Below are 7,467 nucleotides of genomic sequence, written 5' to 3' on the forward strand. Positions count from 1 at the left end.
AAGAAGTTAAGATGTTTTTTGTAATAGATATATTACAAATACAATTGTTCTGTTTTTTTTATGACAGGAGATATGCACTTACAATGAGAAACAATATGTGGTAGGCTGCAGAATGTTACAAGAAGCTCCAGCCTCAGTCACCAACATTATATTTATGTCCACTAGATGGCAGGAATGTATCAGCTAAAAGTAAACCAGGTAAGCAAACTGATGCATACAGTATCTGGTGATTCTGGTCAAAGGGCCTGGCCAATAGAAGTGCATTTGGTTGACAGGTAAAGTACATAATAAAGTAAAGGAGAGAAACACATACCACCTACCACAGATTTGAGTCAGATTCAAATGTTTTATTTCCCACCGCAAAAATTATACAGAAGGTTGCTGGGTGGAAAAACAGACAGACAGATGGACGGACAGTTTATCAGCTGCCTTTAAAGCATGTATCGAATACAGAGAAAGGACACAAATACTGAGATTGTGGGGGTGAAGATCAGAGTGATGAGCCATGGTAGATCTACACCAACCACAGTAGAACCCTGATCTGAAAACACAAACCACGTAGGAGACAGAGTCAGTTAGTGGACCACAACATCTAGGTCCTTACCAGCTGTGGATGACAACATGGACAAAATAAATCACTAAATCATGGGAACTCTTATCAGCAGATAGTGGACCACAACATCTACAATGCCTTCAGAAAGTATTCACACACCTTGACTTTTCCCACATTTTGTTGTGTTACAGTTACACACAATACCCCATAATGTAAAAGTGGAATTATGTTTTTCTAAATATTTATAAATTAACTAAAAATAAAAAGCTGAAATGTCTTGAATCAATAAGTATTCAACCCCTTTGTTATGGAAAGCCTAAATAAGTTCAGGAGTAAAAATGTGCTGAACAAGTCACATAATGTGGCAGGGACTCACTCTGTGTGCAATAATACACTCTTTGGAGAAAAAAAGGTGCTATCTAGAACCTAAAATGGTTCTTTGGCTGTCCCCATAGGAGAACCCTAAGAAGAAACCTTTTTGGTTCCAGGTAGAACCCTTTTGGTTCTAGGTAGAATCCTTTCCACAGAGTGTTCTACATGGAACTCAAAAGAGTTCTACCTGGAACCAAAAAGGGCTCTACCTGGATTCAAATAGGGTTCTCCTATGGGGACAGCCGAATAACACTTTTGGAATCCTTTTTTTCTAAAAGTGTACTGTTTAACATGATTATTGAATGACTTCATCTCTGTACACCGCACATACAATTATTTGTAAGGTTCCTCAGTCGAGCAGAGAATTTCAAACACAGATTCAACCACAAAGACCAGGGAGGTTTTCCAATGCCTCAAAGAGAAGGGCACCTATTGGTAGATGGGTCAAAATAAAAAAAAAAGCAGACATTGAATATCCCTTTGAACATGGTCAAGTTATTAATTACCATTTGGATGGTGTATCAATACACCCAGTCACTATAAAGATACAGGCATTCCTCCTAACTCAGTTGCTGGAGAGGAAGGAAACCACGCAGAGATTTCACCATGAGGCCAATAGTGACTTTAAAACAGTTACAGAGTTTAATGGCTGTGATAGGAGAAAACTGAGGATGGATCAACAACATTGTAGTTACTTCACAATACTAACCTAAATGACAGAGTGGAAAGAAAAGAAGGAAGCCTGTACAGAATAAAAATATTCCAAAACACGTATCTTGTTTGCAACAAGTTACTAAAGTAATACTGAAAAAGATGTGGCAAAGCAATTCACTTTTTGTCCTGAATACAAAGTGTTAAGTTTGGGGCAAATCCTATACAGCACATTGCTGAGTGCCACTTCATATGTTCAAGCATAATGGTGGCTGCATCATGTTATGAGTATGCTTGTAATCGTTAAGGATTGGAGAGTTTGCATCGCAGTGCTAGCTGTGCCACCAGAGATTCTGGGTTCGTGCCCAGGCTCTGTCGCAGCCGGCCGCGACCGGGAGGTCCGTGGGGCGATGCACAATTGGCCCAGCGTCGTCCGTGTTAGGGAGGGTTTGGCCTGCAGGGATGTCCTTGTCTCATCGCGCACTAGCGACTCCTGTGGCGGGCCGGGCGCAGTGCAGGCTGACCAGGTCGCCAGGTGTACGGTGTTTCCTCCGACACATTGGTGCGGCTGGCTTCTGGGTTGGATGTGCATTGTGTCAAGAAGCAGTGCGGCTTGGTTGGGTTGTGTTACGGAGGACGCATGGCTCTCAACCTTCGCCTCTCCCGAGTTCGTACGGGTGTTGCAGCGATAAGACAAGACTGTAACTACTACCAATTGGATACCACAAAATTGGGGAGAAAAAAAGGGTAAAATATTTTTAAGGATTGGAGAGTTATTCAGGATAAAAAAGAAACAGAATTGAGCTAAGCACAGGAAAAATCCTAGAGGAAAACCTGGTTCAGTCTTTCAACCAGACACTGGGAGATTAATTCATCTTTCAGCAGGACAATAACCTAAAACACAAGGCCACATCTACATGGGAGTTTCTTACCAAGAAGACAGTGAATGTTCTTGAGTGGTCAAGTTACAGTTTTGACTTAAATCTAAATGAAAATCTATGGCAAGACCTGAAAATGTTTGTCTAGCAACAAAATAATAATGGGCAAATGCTGCACAATCCAGATGTGGAAAGCTCGTAGAGACTTACCCAGAAAGACTCACAGCTAGAATCGCTTCCAAAGGTGATTCTAACATGTATTGACTCAGGGGTGTGAATACATATGTGAAATAGATATTTCTGTATTTCTTTTTTTTTAAATCTAAAAACATGTTTTCACTTTGTCATTATGGGGTATTGTGTGTAGATGGGTGAGAAAGAAAATTAATTTAATCCATTTTGAATTTAGGCTGGAACACAACAAAATGTGGAACAAGTCTAGGGGGATGAATACTTTCTGAAGGCACTGTAGAGCCTTACCAGCTCCCTACTGTGCGTCACAATGTTGGACAAAAGAAATCACACAATCATGGGAACTCTTATCAGATCACACTAAAACAAACACTATTCTAACATTTCATACATTTTAGATGGTAAAGAACCAGATGGTGATGTGGAAACTACTCACCTGTAGAGGTGAGATGAGTCCCATTCCCAATCTCAAAGACATCATCTCTCCACATGCCACAGTAATACAGGCCCAGGTCACTGTCTGTTAGGTTCCATATGGTCAGGTCAACAGTTGGCACAGCTTTGTTATATACAGGCACAAAGCGTCGGCCATATTGGGCCGTGGATCTTAGATTCTTATCCTGTTCTACAAAGGTAAAGGTGGCCTGCGACAGTGTGGTATTGGGACGCAGAACAAACCATATGATGTCGTATTTCACCTTGATATCACATTCTAGATTGATGGTGCCCCCAAGTGTCACCTGTTTGACAGTCACACCAGCTGTGACCAGCACCCAGAGCAAAGCACCTGGAAAGAAGAGCACATGTCAGCATGGGGCATGTGTCTGCTATATAGGGAATGTTATTACATAATTCACCAAACACTGAAGAAAAAAAATTATGTGGCTCTATACTCCAGCTATTTGGATTTGAATGATGAAAACAGAGATACAGTTGAAGTCGGAAGTTTACATACACCTAAGACAAATACATTTGAACTCAGTTTTTCACAATTCCTGACATTTAATCCTAGTAAAAATTCCCTGTCTTAGGTCAGTTAGGATCACAACTTTATTTTAAGAATGTGAAATGTCAGAATAATCGTAGAGAGAATGATTTATTTAAGCTTTTATTTCTTTCATCACATTCCCAGTGGGTCAGAAGTTTACATACACTCAATTAGTATTTGGTAGCATTGCCTTTAAATTGTTTAACTTGGGTCAAACGTTTCAGGTAGCCTTCCACAAGCTTCCCACAATAAGTTGGGTGAATTTTTGCCCATTCCTCCTGACAGAGCTGGTGTAACTGAGTAAGGTTTGTAGGTCTCCTTGCTAGCACATGCTTTGTCAGTTCTGCCCACACATTTTCTAAAGGATTGAGGTCAGGGCTTTGTGATGGCCACTCCAATACCTTGACTTTGTTGTCCTTAAGCCATTTTGTCACAACTTTGGAAGTATGCTTGGGGTCATTGTCCATTTGGAAGACCCATTTGCGACCAAGCTTTAACTTACTGACTGGTCTTGAGATGATGCTTCAATACATCCACATAATTTTCCTGCCTCATGATGCCATCTATTTTGTGAAGTGCACGAGTCCCTCCTGCAGCAAAGCACCCCCACAACATGATGCTGCCACCCCGTGCTTCACGGTTGGGATGGTGTTCTTCGGCTTGCAAGCCTCCCCTTTTTCCTCCAAACATAACAGTGGTCATTATGGCCAAACAGTTCTATTTTTGTTTTATCAAACCAGAGAACATTTCTACAAAAAGTACAATCTTTGTCCCCATGTGCAGTTGCTAACCGTAGTCTTGCTTTTTTTGTGGCGGTTTTGGAGCAGTGGCTTCTTCCTTGCTGAGCGGCCTTTCAGGTTGTGTCGATATAGGATTCGTTTTACTGTGGATATAGATATTTTTGTACTCGTTTCCTCCAGCATCTTCACAAGGTCCTTTGCTGTTCTTCTGGGATTGATTTGCACTTTTCGCACCAAAGTACGTTCATCGCTAGGAGACAGGAGGCGTCTCCTTCCTGAGCGGTATGACGGCTGTGTGGTCCCATGGTGTTTATACTTGCGTACTATTGTTTGTACAGATGAACGTGGTACCTTCAGGGGTTTGGAAATTGCTCCCAAGGATTAACCAGATTTGAGGAGGTCTACAATTTTTTCTGAGGTCTTGGCTGATTTATTTAGATTTTCCCAAGATGTCAAGCAAAGAGGCACTGAGTTTGAAGGTAGGCCTTGAAGTACATCCACAGGTACACCTCCAATCCACAGGTACACCTCCAATTGACTTAAATTATGTCAATTAGCCTATCAGAAGCTTCTAAAGCCATTACAGAATTTTCCACGCTGTTTAAAGGCACAGTCAAGGTAGCGTATGTAAACTTCTGACCCACTGGAATTGTGATACAGTGAATTATAGGTAAAATAATCTATCTCTAAACAATTGTTGCAAAATGACTTGTGTCATGCACAAAGTAGATATCCTAACCGACTTGCCAAAACTATAGTTTGTTAACAAGAAATTTGTGGAGTGGTTGAAAAACTCATTTTTTAACCACTCCACAAATGTATTTTTAACAAACTATACTCATTACACTCAGTACATTGTACTTAGGGTAGGTTACTGCTGCAAGTAAATGTAGGTACAGTGTAACAATGAGAAATTACAATACTTGTTAATCTGCACGTACAGGTATATACAGTAGTAAAGGCACTGTAATGTAAAGTATTACCAATTTTTACAAATGGTGGAACTAAATACAAAAAGTGCTTTTATTCTATATGGTTAAAAAAAAATTACAAACAAACTTTGTCTCATATATTCATTATTTGATTTTCATAGAAAACACTCACTTTTGATTATGATAATCATCACAGTCTTCATCATGCGTTGTAACAGGAACAGCCTCCCAGTCCTCACTTACAGAAAACTTAAACATGAAACGAAAGTGTTGGGGGTGTGGTGAAGGCCAATAACCATTTCCTAAAATATTTACCCCCAGACATGTCAGCCAATCAGAAAAGCACATTTAGAATGTATTTCTCAGAGGGCTTAGATTTACTGTTTTGACTCCAATTCTAATTATAGTTGGTCAAACTTTCACTGTCACAGTGTACTTAATAAAATAAAAAAAGAAGAACATGGTGTTTTATTCCACAGTGTTAAGAGGTCCCTGACCGCTGTACTGCATGGGGCGGTTCATTCCCAGTATCTATTCAATAGAATTGTGCTATTGACTGTTCTTTGTGCAAATACAGAAAATGAGATGGAGGAAACTTGCAAACTTTAGAGCTGTTAAAAAAAAGCTTCTGGTACAGTTCAAACCTTTGCTTGACAGGCTCTTGGCGTCCCTCTGTTTCCTGTACCTATGGTAGGGGGTGTTTTTACCCGCAGAAAAAACGACTTGTTAATGCATTCACATTCCATGCACTGTTCTTTCAGTAACTGACAGGAAACAATGAAGAAGAGAATAGCTCTAACAATTCTATGCTGTGAGTAGAAATGGATTTTATCCACTTGGAAGATACATTGTTCATGCTTGATTAGGTTTAAGTACTCTCTGTAAATTTGGTTTAAAAAATGTAACTGTTTTATGAACATTTTATTTAAATAGCCTTAGTCAATAATATGGTCTATGTTTTTATGAAAGGTTCCATGCTCTGGGAGGCTTTTGGAGCGGGTCAAAATGAGATTCTAGTGAAACCAGGGGACACAGTCACCCTTGGCTGTGACATTACCCTGGAGTACGAGGTCATGTGGTTTGTTCTTCGTCCTGACGCCACTCTTTCAGTGGCCATCACTAGAAAGACGAATATACCCTTGAGCCTCAAAAGGTTTGATGGCCGTCTCGAGTCAGTTTATGACACAGCCCTGTTCAGAAGCAATCTGAGCATCCTGAACATCTCAGAGAGCGACGTGGGTCTGTACTATTGTGCTGAGCAGAGGGCTAACATATTTGAGATCGGAAGTGGGACCAAGCTCTCCCTTATCAGTGGTGGTGAGTAAACTCTGCATTATCACTGCATACCTGTGGTTTTGCATTGGGAGTGTTCTAAAAATGTCCATCTGGTAAATAAAGTTTAACCTCAGTCAATTCAGTATATGTATTTAAATTATAAATCTATACCAAAACACAGTTGTAATATTGATGTATTTGTCACAAGCTGTTATATGCACTTGATACATTTCTTGATTGTTTTCAATACAGTATGTTTAAGATAGTTTTTTGGTTGTGATAAATATGATAAAATATGATTAAATCTTTATATTCACACACCAAGAAGGCTGTAAATGACAGTTGAACTGTTATGAATGTTCTGTCATTTCAGATCAGCTCTCTACTACGGTTGTTGGGATGAAGTTGTCATGGTTTATCACCTTGATCATAGCCCCCATGTTGTCTGTGCTGGGGTCTGCTTTCTGCGTCTTCTGCCTGTTGACGACCTGGTAAGAAATAATTTGAACACACTAATTCAAATTTTCACATACAATCAGCTTTCTGAAATGTCTTTTTAATATTTCCGTGGTGCACCTCACTCTGTCATTCAGCTGTTGGTGTTTATTTCTGCATTTACGATGATGATTGAAATAAAATAAAAAACGTTTGTCCTCTGTTATAGATCCTACCAAATGAGGATTCTGGAAGAACTTGGTTGAAGCCTGCCATCTAGTGGACCAACACACAGAGAACAGGAAAGCGCTTAACCCGTTTGTTGTCGTAAGGGTCAAAAATGTTTAACTATGTTTAACAGCAGAGAAAACCCCCTAAATGATATTTTTTCAACTTGAAATTGTATGACTTTTCCTAGAGTGACCCCAACATTAATAAAAGTGAAACATCG

General features: G+C 39.9%; 2 long non-coding RNA genes across 2 annotated transcripts; one reads left to right on the forward strand and one right to left on the reverse strand.

Moving 5' to 3' along the window:
- Window positions 1-332: 332 nt before the first annotated feature.
- On the reverse strand, window positions 333-5,633 carry LOC145864254 (uncharacterized). Its single transcript, XR_014382849.1, has 3 exons — window positions 5,479-5,633; window positions 3,083-3,433; window positions 333-541 (listed from the first exon to the last, which is right to left on the reverse strand). It is a non-coding gene; the product is annotated as an uncharacterized LOC145864254 (long non-coding RNA).
- Window positions 5,634-5,872: 239 nt separating this feature from the next.
- On the forward strand, window positions 5,873-7,467 carry LOC106587745 (uncharacterized). The gene is made up of 4 exons (XR_014382848.1): window positions 5,873-6,117; window positions 6,276-6,623; window positions 6,955-7,072; window positions 7,246-7,467. It is a non-coding gene; the product is annotated as an uncharacterized LOC106587745 (long non-coding RNA).

The sequence above is a fragment of the Salmo salar genome, chromosome 26, assembly GCF_965601325.2.
Source record: "Salmo salar chromosome 26, fSalSal1, whole genome shotgun sequence".
Lineage (NCBI taxonomy): Eukaryota > Metazoa > Chordata > Actinopteri > Salmoniformes > Salmonidae > Salmo > Salmo salar.